The 10,433-nt window shown below is 55.4% G+C and overlaps 1 long non-coding RNA gene across 1 annotated transcript; it reads right to left on the bottom strand.

Moving 5' to 3' along the window:
• Positions 1–1,921: 1,921 nt before the first annotated feature.
• Positions 1,922–7,939, bottom strand: LOC112546237 (uncharacterized). Its single transcript, XR_003089878.2, has 4 exons — positions 7,802–7,939; positions 5,975–6,117; positions 3,812–3,977; positions 1,922–2,059 (listed from the first exon to the last, which is right to left on the bottom strand). It is a non-coding gene; the product is annotated as an uncharacterized LOC112546237 (long non-coding RNA).
• Positions 7,940–10,433: the final 2,494 nt, after the last annotated feature.

The raw sequence follows: 10,433 nt of genomic DNA, 5'->3' as shown, positions 1-10,433 counted from the left end.
ATGAGTTGAGCTGTATTAAAACTGATAGCAACAGGGCGGGTTTTAAACATGGGATTGAAGCCGATGTTAGTTGCCCTGTGTAGGGGAGAGCAGCTGAAATGGACAATTCATGCTGCACTATAGAAAATGGGGATTCCCTAAAATGTCCCTTAAAATAAAACATCGTCCCTTATTTTTCATGTGATACTAGAAGATTTACCCGGCATTGCTCAGGTCCTTAACTCAAATAACTTTTGTGTTTCTTCGTTTTCATAGTTCTGGGATGGGGCTTGGGATGAGGGCTTCAGTATGCAGGCTGCCTCGGAGAGAGAGGACAATCCCAGCCGTTTCATACCACAAATAAACTTTCTGAAATATAGTAGATAGCTGTCCTTTTTTCCGCCCCTGCCTCCTGCTGGCCCAATGAGGCTATAGCTATCCCAGTCCTCATCTCTGGCCCTTTGGTGCTCCCTATGGTCATTCTGCAGTATAACCACTCCTACCAGCCCCCTCCCTTTCCCTTCTATGGGAAACAATTAAATCCCATGCACATCCCAGTATCCTAACAACCAAACCCTGACCTTGCTTTCAGTTATGATAAGAGGAAGCTGCATACCAAATTTAGTGGTCCTAGGAGGAGCTTTGAACAGACGGACTCACAGACAAACATAGAGATACACATTTCTCTCTCTCTCTCTCTCTCTCTCTCTATATATATATATAGTAAGATTTCCATCCACCAAAGGTGGTCACTCTACCTGAAGGAGGAGGAGGTTAATGTGGAAGTTAAGGAAGTTCAGGGGCTCCTGGAAGGGATGAGGCTCTGGGAAGAGTCTTTCCCACCCAGCTGTCAGCCTTTTCTGAGGCAGCTGCTTTCCACGCTTAGGGCAGCTTTCTTTACTCAGAATACATTTCTTCTCCTTGCCTGACCCAGGCCATTTCCTGGTACCTGCCAGCAGAACCTCCAGCCCTTATTTCTTAATTCACTCAGGAAACAAAACCAAACTCCACCGATAAGCCTCTTTTCCAGCACCATGTCACAATCTCACTATGACAGGCTGCAGGACTGAACTGTGCTGATGTGCGTGGGCACTGGGACTTCCTGAAGGCAGATGCCTGGGACCGGGTGCGGTTTGCTATTTTGATTGTCCAGGGGGTGAGATCAAGGTACCAGGAGTGTGGGGTCTGGGGCAAGGGGAAAGGAATGGGCTCTTGGGCCGAATCTGGTCTAAGTCCTTTTATGACACCAGCAAAGACACTATAAACTGGAACTCTCTGGTCCGGCGATATCCATGGTGTGGAAAGATCAGAGAGTCCCGACGCACTGTGAGGGGTGGGGGGCTGGGAGCCCAGCGCTATGCGGAGAGGAGGGGGTGATGCACGGCTCAGCTGGGCTGTGGGGGACGAGGGGGCAGTATGTGACTCAGCTAAGATGTAGGGTCCAGGAGCTGGTGCATTGCTCGGCTGGGCTGTGGGGGGAGCCAGGAAATCTGTGGAAGATGGCAGGGCGGGGGGGGGGGGGAAGCAGCAGGAGGGTCAGAAATCCCTCATCCTGGGCCAGTCAGGTCCCGAGGATGCTGGACCAGGGAGGTCCAACCTGTAGTAGGTAGATTAGACAATGATGATGGAGTGGCAGCTATTAGCTATGGCATCGTTAAGAATGCAGCTTTCTCATTCCCTGGAGGTAGCTCAGGGACAGTTTCGATTTCTTGTCTTTCCTTTCCAACACATCTTTTTGAATTCTCCTGTTTGTGTGACAGTGCGAATCCTTCTTGCTGAATCCTAGGCTGATCTGGAGGATGGAGGAAGCAGCATGAGTCATGCGTGTGGAGACCCAGCCAAAGGGCAGCTTGTCGATTGCTGGTATTCACAAAGAAGGTGACAGGACAAACGTTAAAGAGGAGAATTTATTGGCTCCACACCCTACAGCTCAGTATTGCAGGCAGAGCCTCACAAATATAAACAGGTCACGTGTGTGTGTCTGTGTGTACACACTCACAGCAGTGAAGTGGCAGGAGAGAGTCAGTGCATTCCTGTGAAGTACTCAGAGACAGAAGAGCTTATGTTGCCAAGACTCTACCTACACAGGAAAGGACAAAGGTGGAATCAGTCAGTCCAAAAGGCAGCATGCTTTTCACAGAGTCACCGTTCACGCTGGAGCAGAGCATTGGCCCATTGAGCCTGGTATCCCACTTCCTGCCGGACTGGGTCAGACCCTCTGGCCCTATGGCAGCATTTTAGTGTTGGTAGAAGATTGGTAATAAGCTCTATATAATGATTTGATTACAAAGGCTGTCTGCTTCTGTTTGACCCTACCAGCCACCCTAAATGATCGGTCGATGTTTGCTATAAGGTTTTGCTTTCTATTAGCATTACAAATTAAGTTGTGCCTTTTATCTAACTCAGTTGTGTGAGATTATTTTTGTCATTTCTTCAGTAACTTATATATAACCCTTTCCAAAAGGTCATCCTGCCTGAAACGCTCTGCAGAATTATTGAACAGGAAATTCTCTGTCCCAGGGTTGGTGCGAGTGGGGGATGCGTGCGTAGCTAAGGCTAAGTGTGAAAGCCATCACGGGTGCCTAGATGGGCAAGAAAAGTGACAACCTCAAAGACAACCAGGAAGCACCTATGTTGTCCAATGCTAGAATTAAATTAGCAGGACTGACAAACCTTGGAGACAGGCAGAGGCAGCCCCAGATTAGATGACAAACAAGAGACAATGATGGGCCGCCTGACGATAACCATCAAAAGACAGCTGTGGAGAAGCCCAAGATTAACCCTACTTAAGGATCAAGGATTACAGCACAACACTGCGAAACCTATGGACTCAAATGGGAACATACATGTCTAAAAATGGAGTGCTTTTGCCAGGGAAGTCTGAGTGTAGCCCTGCAACATTGGAGAGCCGGACCATGACCGACAGAACCCAGCTCCTCAATCATGTTCAGTCTAATGGGCCACTCAAGCCACGACAGACTGGTAACTGTAAGAACACCTGCAGCATCTCTGTGTGCGTACGGGGGGGGGGGGGGGGGGGGGGGGGTGTATAGATGCAAATGCTGCTTTTCCTGTTGTGTTCTCAATAAATGCGGCGTGTGGCCTTTCCCCCTGAAAAAGAGCCCGTGTGTTTCTCATAAGCATAACATCAGCCCACGGACCCATCTTATCCAGGATCCTGCCTCCTGTCGTGCAGACCAGAACTCAGACTCCTCTGCTTCAGGCTCTGCTTCCAGCAGTGGCTTATACCCCTGAGCTCCCTCAGGCTTCAAACCCCCACAATGCACCTGGGCCAGTCATGACAGCTGTCTGCAATTTGGCACATTTTAGAACAATCACTAGGACAAGGCTGGTGTGGCAGCTGGACCTGCCTGTCCTCGCACGGGCTCCCTTCCAGGCGAACTCGAGGGTCCTCAGGGTAATGCCTTGGTATCAGTTGTACTGCAGGCAGAGGTGGGGGCCAATGCTCGGAGCAGATCAGGGCTCGGACTGTCACCACGTGGTGGTTGGGAAGCCAACTGGAACAACTACGGCTAGTCCTTGCTTCGGGTTTTCCCTCCAAGTGACTCTCCCTCCCCTGCGGATCCCCATCCCCATCAGAAGCACAAGGCTGCATGGCTGACCGTAAACCTGATGGCTCCCGGGTTCCAGCCCTGCTCCCGTCCCACTAGCCCACGCTGCCTCTGCAGACGTTCAGACGACTTGGGCAAATGAACCAAAGAGCTGACAAAACGAACTGGCTGCGGGGTGCTCACAGGGCCCCCTGCGTCGCCTGTCTCATGAGCGCCACGCCAGCCAGTCCTGAACACAGACAAGGAAAGGGGGCGGTTACCTGCCATTGGCTCTTCCTAGTCATCTACCCCGGTCTCCAGGGCCACCAGCTCTCGTTCTTCCTGGTCCCCCAGGTTGTGATTCCTCATGGGCAACCCGAAGGCCGGCGCAGTCTTCTCTATGTGGATCCCTCTGCTGCGGAAATAACTCTGCAGGGCACTTAGGAACTGTGGGTGGGGAGGGGAAACCAGGCCTGAGTCCTGCTAACTTAGTGTTTCTTAAACTGTGTTACGTGGCACACCAGTGTGTAGTGGAGAACAGAAATCAAAATGGCCACCCTTAAAGGGGCAGGCGACTTTTTTTTTTCAATAACTTTCCTCCCGACCCATTTTCCCCCTCCTGACTTTTTTTTTTTTTTTTTTTGCTCAACAAAAAAATCCTTGGTGTTCCTCATAAAAAAAAGTATTGCTTGGTGTTCCTCAGTCTTAAAAAGTTTAAGAAACACTGTGCTAACTGCTAGTGCCTGCTCCACAGAGCCTGCCTGGAGCTGCTCTCAGTCCTGGGGCTGGACTCCGAGCTCACCGGCGGAGGCAGGAGGTGGAACAGGGAGCCGCCTCTGCCAGGGTGGTGGGAGTGAGCAGCTCAGGCATCATGGGGACAGCTCAGCAGCCCACTTCTCAGGCCTTTTGCCTAGCGGGAGGTCACCTCCCGCTGGAACAGCCAGCCCCAGGGCTCCGACCCCTCAGCATTTGTGGCTGGGTGGCCACTAGGCCGCAGCTCGCTCCTCGTTGTCATGGTTTCTCTGTCCAGCGGCGGCAGCTGGGGGGGAACACCCCAAGGGGTGAGTGGCTCTGGGCGTGCGGTGCCATCTGGGTCTGTTCCCATTCAGTCTGAAAGGGCTTGGCCGGCTTCTGCTCCTGGTAGCCGCACGGACACTCATCCCCTGCTGTGTCTGGCTAAGAGCCAGGCGGGCGGGCCACATAGGGCTGTACTGAGTAGGGATGTTAGCATGTCGTTGTTTACACGATTAACCGATACTCCTGAGCTTCTCCGTTAATCCTAATGACCAGGGCTTGCCGAACCGCAGTGAGCCCTGCTCGCCAGCTGCGCTGTCCAGCGATCTGAGCATGCGCAGATCGCCCGAACCCGGCTCTTCCGGGTTACCATCTACTGGCCACGGGCAAGTAGATTGTATAATTTGTTGAGCCCTGCTAATGACTGCCTCCTTCCCCCACTGTCTTTGTATCAGGCTCCCCCTGAACACCAGCTCCCACGGAGCCACCTGCCCCCGCTCCCGTGCTGCTGCCTCTGTATCAGAGGCAGCAGCAGTGAGGGAGAGGAGGGCAAGTAAGAGGCAGCAGCGTGGGAGGGGGGCAGGTGGAGGAGAGCTGGCTTAAAAGGCAGCAGTGCTGGGGGGCAGACAGGAGTCGGCTCCATGCGCTTCAGCTCCCACAGAGCTGCCTGTCCCCCACCCCCCAATGCTGCCTCTCTATCAGAGGTAGGGGTGGGGGGGCGGGTCCCAGGGAACAGGCGTTTAAGAAAAATCCAGCGGTTACACGTTCACGCAAACACACGTTAGTTAACACCCCCACTGTTGAGCTCCGTGTGTTCTTCCCTTAGGGGGTCTCCAGCCCCCTCCCAAGGAGACCCTGCAGGGAGCAGCCCAGGCAGGGGGAATCAGTCCATATCTGCTCCCAGCATGAGGGCGACAGGCCACGCCGCAGCCTGGGGCACACAGACACCTTCACTTTCAGGCCCCATTGAGCCTGGACTCCTCGGGGTGGGGGCTTTGCCTGCTTTCCCGCGGGCGATGCCTCCTCAGGGCCGGTCCTGGCATGAGTCATCCTGGCGAGAGCGAATTCATCTGGCACCGGCGCTGCGGCATGTCATTAGCGAGGACCTAATGGGCACTTGAAACGAAGGCGCCGGCACTGCACGTGGCTCCAGAGCCTGCCGAGAAAGCCCGGAGGCCCTTCTCGAGGGCTTGGCTAATGTAACCTCACTCCAGCGCCATCTCACTGCCTCCCCACTTGCTTTGATCCCGGCCGCCCTCCTCCCCAAGCCCGTGCGATGGAAGAGGGAGCGATCCCCCCGCCTTTCTAAAAGCTGCAAGGGAGACGTGATCAGTTGCTCATCAAAAACCAGCCGCTTCCAGCCCGCGGTGGAAGTGCTGGGTGCAGACAGCCTGAGGCCCCCGGTCTAGGGCGGGAGCCCCCCTGCTCACCAGCTCTCTGTTCTGCGGCAGGCCCAGCGCGCTCCATCTCTCCCTCAGCAGGGATCTGTTCTGAACCCGGCCCGGCCCCAGCAGGCACAGGAGGCTGAGGACGGTGACTTGAAGCATCAGGTTCATCTCTGGAAATCTCAGGGCTGTGGGGCAAGAAGGGGACACGACAGGGGGGTGGGGGTATCTCAGTCAAAGGTTCCTCCTGCCAGGGCGGGATAGCACTAATACAGGAGGAATAACAGCAGCCCTGTGCTGGTACCTCTCCCAGCCACACCTGACCAGCTCCCTGCAGCGCGCCGGTGGGCCAGTGCCATCGTGGCTGCTGTCCGCGGGGAGGGGACTCGCCCATGGTCACGCAGCCGGGTGACAGCAGGGCTGGGAGCAGAATCCAGTTCCCTGCTCTGCTTGCTGGACAGAGTGAGCCAAAGCTGGGGCAGAGGCACCAAACGAACCCAGGGACTCGCCTGGCCCCCCACGGGCCTGCTAGGGGCTGTGGCCAGGCTCCTCACAGCCACCGGCCACCCCCTAGATTCAGGCCTGACGTGGGAGAGATTCGTCCATCCCACGGGCTGCGCGTTCATTGGACCCAGAGGGCTGGGGCCGAAAGACAGCATGGCCCACACGGCCCATGGCAGCGAGCCAGCCCAGAGCTGGACCGGGGGGCGCAGGCCAGCAGAGTTGTAGGAGAGTGACTGGATGCTGTGGCTCGTGTTGTGGCCTAAGCTTGGAAGGGGTGTGTGTGTGTGTGTGTATCTGAAGGGGGTGTCTGAAAGTGTGTGTGTCTGAAGTTGTGTGTCTGAAGGTGCGTGTGTGTGTGTCTCAAAATGTGTGTGTGTGTGTGTGTGTGTCTGAAGGTGCATGCGTGTGTGTCTGAAGGGGTGTGTGTCTAAAGATGCGTGTGTGTGTGTGTGTGTGTGTGTGTGTGTGTGTGTCTGAAGGGGTGTGTGTCTGAAGATGTGTGCGAGTATGTCTGAAGGTGTGTGTGTGTGTATGTCTGAAGGTGTGTGTGTATGTCTGAAGGTGCGTGTGTGTGTCTGAAGATGTGTGCGTGTGTCTGAAGGGGTGTGTGTCTGAAGATGTATGAGAGTATGTGTCTGAAGGTGTGTGTGTGTCTGAAGGGGTGTGTGTCTGAAGGTGCGTGTGTGTCTGAAGGTGCGTGCATGTGTGTGTCTGAAGGGGCGTGTGTCTGAAAGTGCGTGCGCGTATCTGAAGGTGCATGCGCGTATGTGTGTGTGTCTGAAGGGGCGTGTGTGTGTGTGTCTGAAGGTGCATGCACGTATGTGTGTGTGTCTGAAGGTGCGTGCGCGTATGTGTGTGTGTCTGAAGGTGCGTGCACGTATGTGCGTGTGTCTGAAGGTGCATGCACGTATGTGTGTGTGTCTGAAGGTGCGTGCGCGTATGTGCGTGTGTCTGAAGGTGCATGCGCGCGCGTGTGTGTGTCTGAAGGTGTGTGCGTTGCAGAGGCTCTGCTGAAGTATTGTTATTAGTTCTCAGTACCTAGTCCCGGAGCCTTTTCCTGGGGAAATCCCAAGGTCCCTCACGAAGCAGAGTTTTGTTAAACCCTGCGGCCAGCCGGCAGATCCACCTCGCGGGAGAAAGGCTGGGGGCCCGGAACACCAAGCGGCTGCTTTGCGTTACACAGCGGCAGGAGGGGCCACAAGGCAGCAGTAAGGTGGCCCAGAAAGGCATCCAGGCGACCTGGCCTGCCTGTAACTTAAGCGCTGCCGTGCAGTCGATCAAGCCAGTCCCAGGAATCCCTCCCCTGCCTTTCCTAGGGGAGTGTGGCACTCGGGTGCGCTCTGTCCCACACACAAAGGGGGCTCTTACCTCTACTCTCTCCTGGCTCTTGCCGTCCTGGCTGCCGAGTGAAGTGTCAGGCAGGCAGCGCGTCCCCTCCTTATATACAGCCCCGCGCTCCCGGCTGGGTGCGTCAGAAAAGAGGGAGCCGTCACCGGCCGAGCTGCCGCCCCCTGCTCAGGACCGGGGTGGGTGGACAGGTATTGTGAGCCAGGCCGGTTGTGTTGGCCTTTGGGAAGACAGAGCCAGGCAGGGCGCACGGTTCATCTTTCACGCTCGGGCTGAAGAGGAGTGGGTCACAGGCACCGCATGGAGAGGGACGGCCAGAAAATGTGAGCGCCCGGTCCCCTAGCGTGGGGAAATCCACCTCTGGGGACAGAGAGCTCTGAGATGGGCTGTGTCAGGTGGGTGCGGGTAGTCACTGGGCTGCAGAGGGGCACAGTCCCGGCAGTGCCGGATTTACGCTACATTTTAGGGCCTCAGACGGTGAGGGGCCTCTAAATACCCAAACCGGCTGGTTTCGAGTTGCATTCTTGCCTGTGCCCCGGTAGGGATGCAAATCTCAAGCTGCGGCGTTCTGTTTCCATTCGCCTTCCCGTGGGAGCAACGCAGCGTTTGGTACCGCGAGGGGGCCTCTTCAGCTTGACCCAGGCCTCCGCATGTCTTCTGCCGGCCCTGCCCTGGGCCCAGGCCCTCTGAGTGGCTGGCCGCTTCTCCACGCCCCAAGTGACTGGTGCTTGTGGCAGGGAGAGGCCGACCTCACACCTGGCTCTGCCGGTGGCCTCAGTCCCGACCCGCAGAGCCCGGGGCTCCCCCTTCCCCACAGCTCTGCCAAGGGGCTCGATGCAAACTTGGCAGAGCCATGCCCACGGCCTCGGGCCCAGGGGAGCGCGGCTGCTTCCTCCTGGCTCCGGGCCCAACGCATCTGTCCCGGGAGGAGAGGGGGGTTGTGGGTACATCTGTGTGGCTGCTCGGAGCCTAACGAGGCCATCCTGGGGGTGTCTCCAGGCACTGGGGAGCTCACAGGGGCACCCAGCACACCTCAGAGAAACGCCTTGGCCCTGGGCTGGAGAATGGAGGCGAACAAGAAAAGCAGGAGAGAGCCCATGGAGCAGAGCCTGCTACTGCTGGTGGCAGCTCTTCCCCCAGCCTCGGATCTCGGCAGATGGAAACCCAGCCCCCACCTGACCCCTCGAATTGCGGGGGGCTTGCTGGCCTGGGGGCGCAGGAGCACAGGAGCTGGTCAGACTGTTCTCTGAATAGCAGGGTGCAATTCACGCCAGGACGCGAGTCCACATGGCCTGGCAATGGCCCTGCGCTACGGAGCTGCTTCAGGTGCAAGACTTACAAAGTGTCCCAGATACTCTGCACTAGTTAGGCCTCAGCTGGAGTCCTGTGTCCAGTTCTGGGCGCCACATTTCAAGAAAGATGTGGAGAAATTGGAAAGGGTACAGAGAAGAGCGACAAGAATGATTAAAGGTTTAGAGAACATGACCTATGAAGCCAGGCTTCATGAATGGGGCTTGTTTAGTTTGGAAAAAATAAGATTAAGGGGGGACATGATAGAGGTTTTCAAATATCTAAAAGGGTGTTACAAGGAGGAAGGAGAAAATTTGTTCCTCTTGGCCTCTGAGGACAGGACAAGGAGTAATGGGCTTAAAGTGCAGCAGGGGAGGTTTAGATTGGACATTAGGAAAAAATTCCTAACTGTCAGGGTGGTCAAATATTGGAATAAATTGCCAAGGGAGGTGGTGGAATCTCCCTCTCTGGAGATATTTAAGAACAGGTTAGATAGACATCTGTCAGGGATGGTGTAGACGGAGCTTGGTCCTGCCTTGAGGGCGGGGGGCTGGACTCGATGACCTCTCGAGGTCCCTTCCAGTCCTATGATTCTATGATTCTATATTTAGAGCAAATAAAGAAAATCCTCCTTCCCCCAATATCCCGCCGGCCTACCAATCCCCAGCCTTTGGTGGTTCGGGGGCCTCCTGCCTACGCTCTGCCCTGCTGGACCCATGCTCGGCCCCTCTGGAGAAGTAGTTTGTGTTTCCGGTTTCCCCTCCCCGGGGCTGAATCACGCAGCACTAGCTGCAGGGCCGACTTATCCATTAGGCCCAGTAGGCTCAGTGCCTGGGGCCCACGAAAATGTTTTAATTTCTTTTAAAATCAGAAGAAAAAAAAGACCTTTTAGGGTCGAAGAAAACGTTTTCGTTTTTTTTCTCACATCAGAAAAATATGAAACTTTTAGGGACCACGAACATCTATTAATTTTGGCTTAAAACAGAAAAAAAATAAAATGTTGAAATTTTTAAAGTTATAGCAAAAATAATTGTTAATATTGCTATTATTATGGTGGGAAGGGCCTACGAAAGTCATAATGCGGCCCTGACTAGCTGCCCCGGCTGCTCCCGGGCACCAGCCTCTCATCAAACAGGCAAACAAGCCGGCCTGGGACCCTCAACTCCCTGGGAGCCGCTGGAGCACAGAGCTAATTTGCTGGCAACTCCAGGCCGGCTGCAGCTCACGGGCCCGTTGTCCCTTTGCTGGCCTGCCCAGCGAGTCCTCCACAAACCCAGCAGCTGGATTTGCACTGGTCTGCCTGACCCGAGCCCTGCGAGATCCCTTGCCCGGACCTCCCAGCAAGTGCTATGTGCCAGGGGCA

This window comes from Pelodiscus sinensis, chromosome 29 (assembly GCF_052426305.1).
Source record: "Pelodiscus sinensis isolate ZL-2025 chromosome 29, ASM5242630v1, whole genome shotgun sequence".
NCBI lineage: Eukaryota > Metazoa > Chordata > Testudines > Trionychidae > Pelodiscus > Pelodiscus sinensis.
The sequence above is the reverse complement of the archived record's forward strand: the minus strand, read 5'-3'. Positions and strand labels throughout refer to the sequence as shown.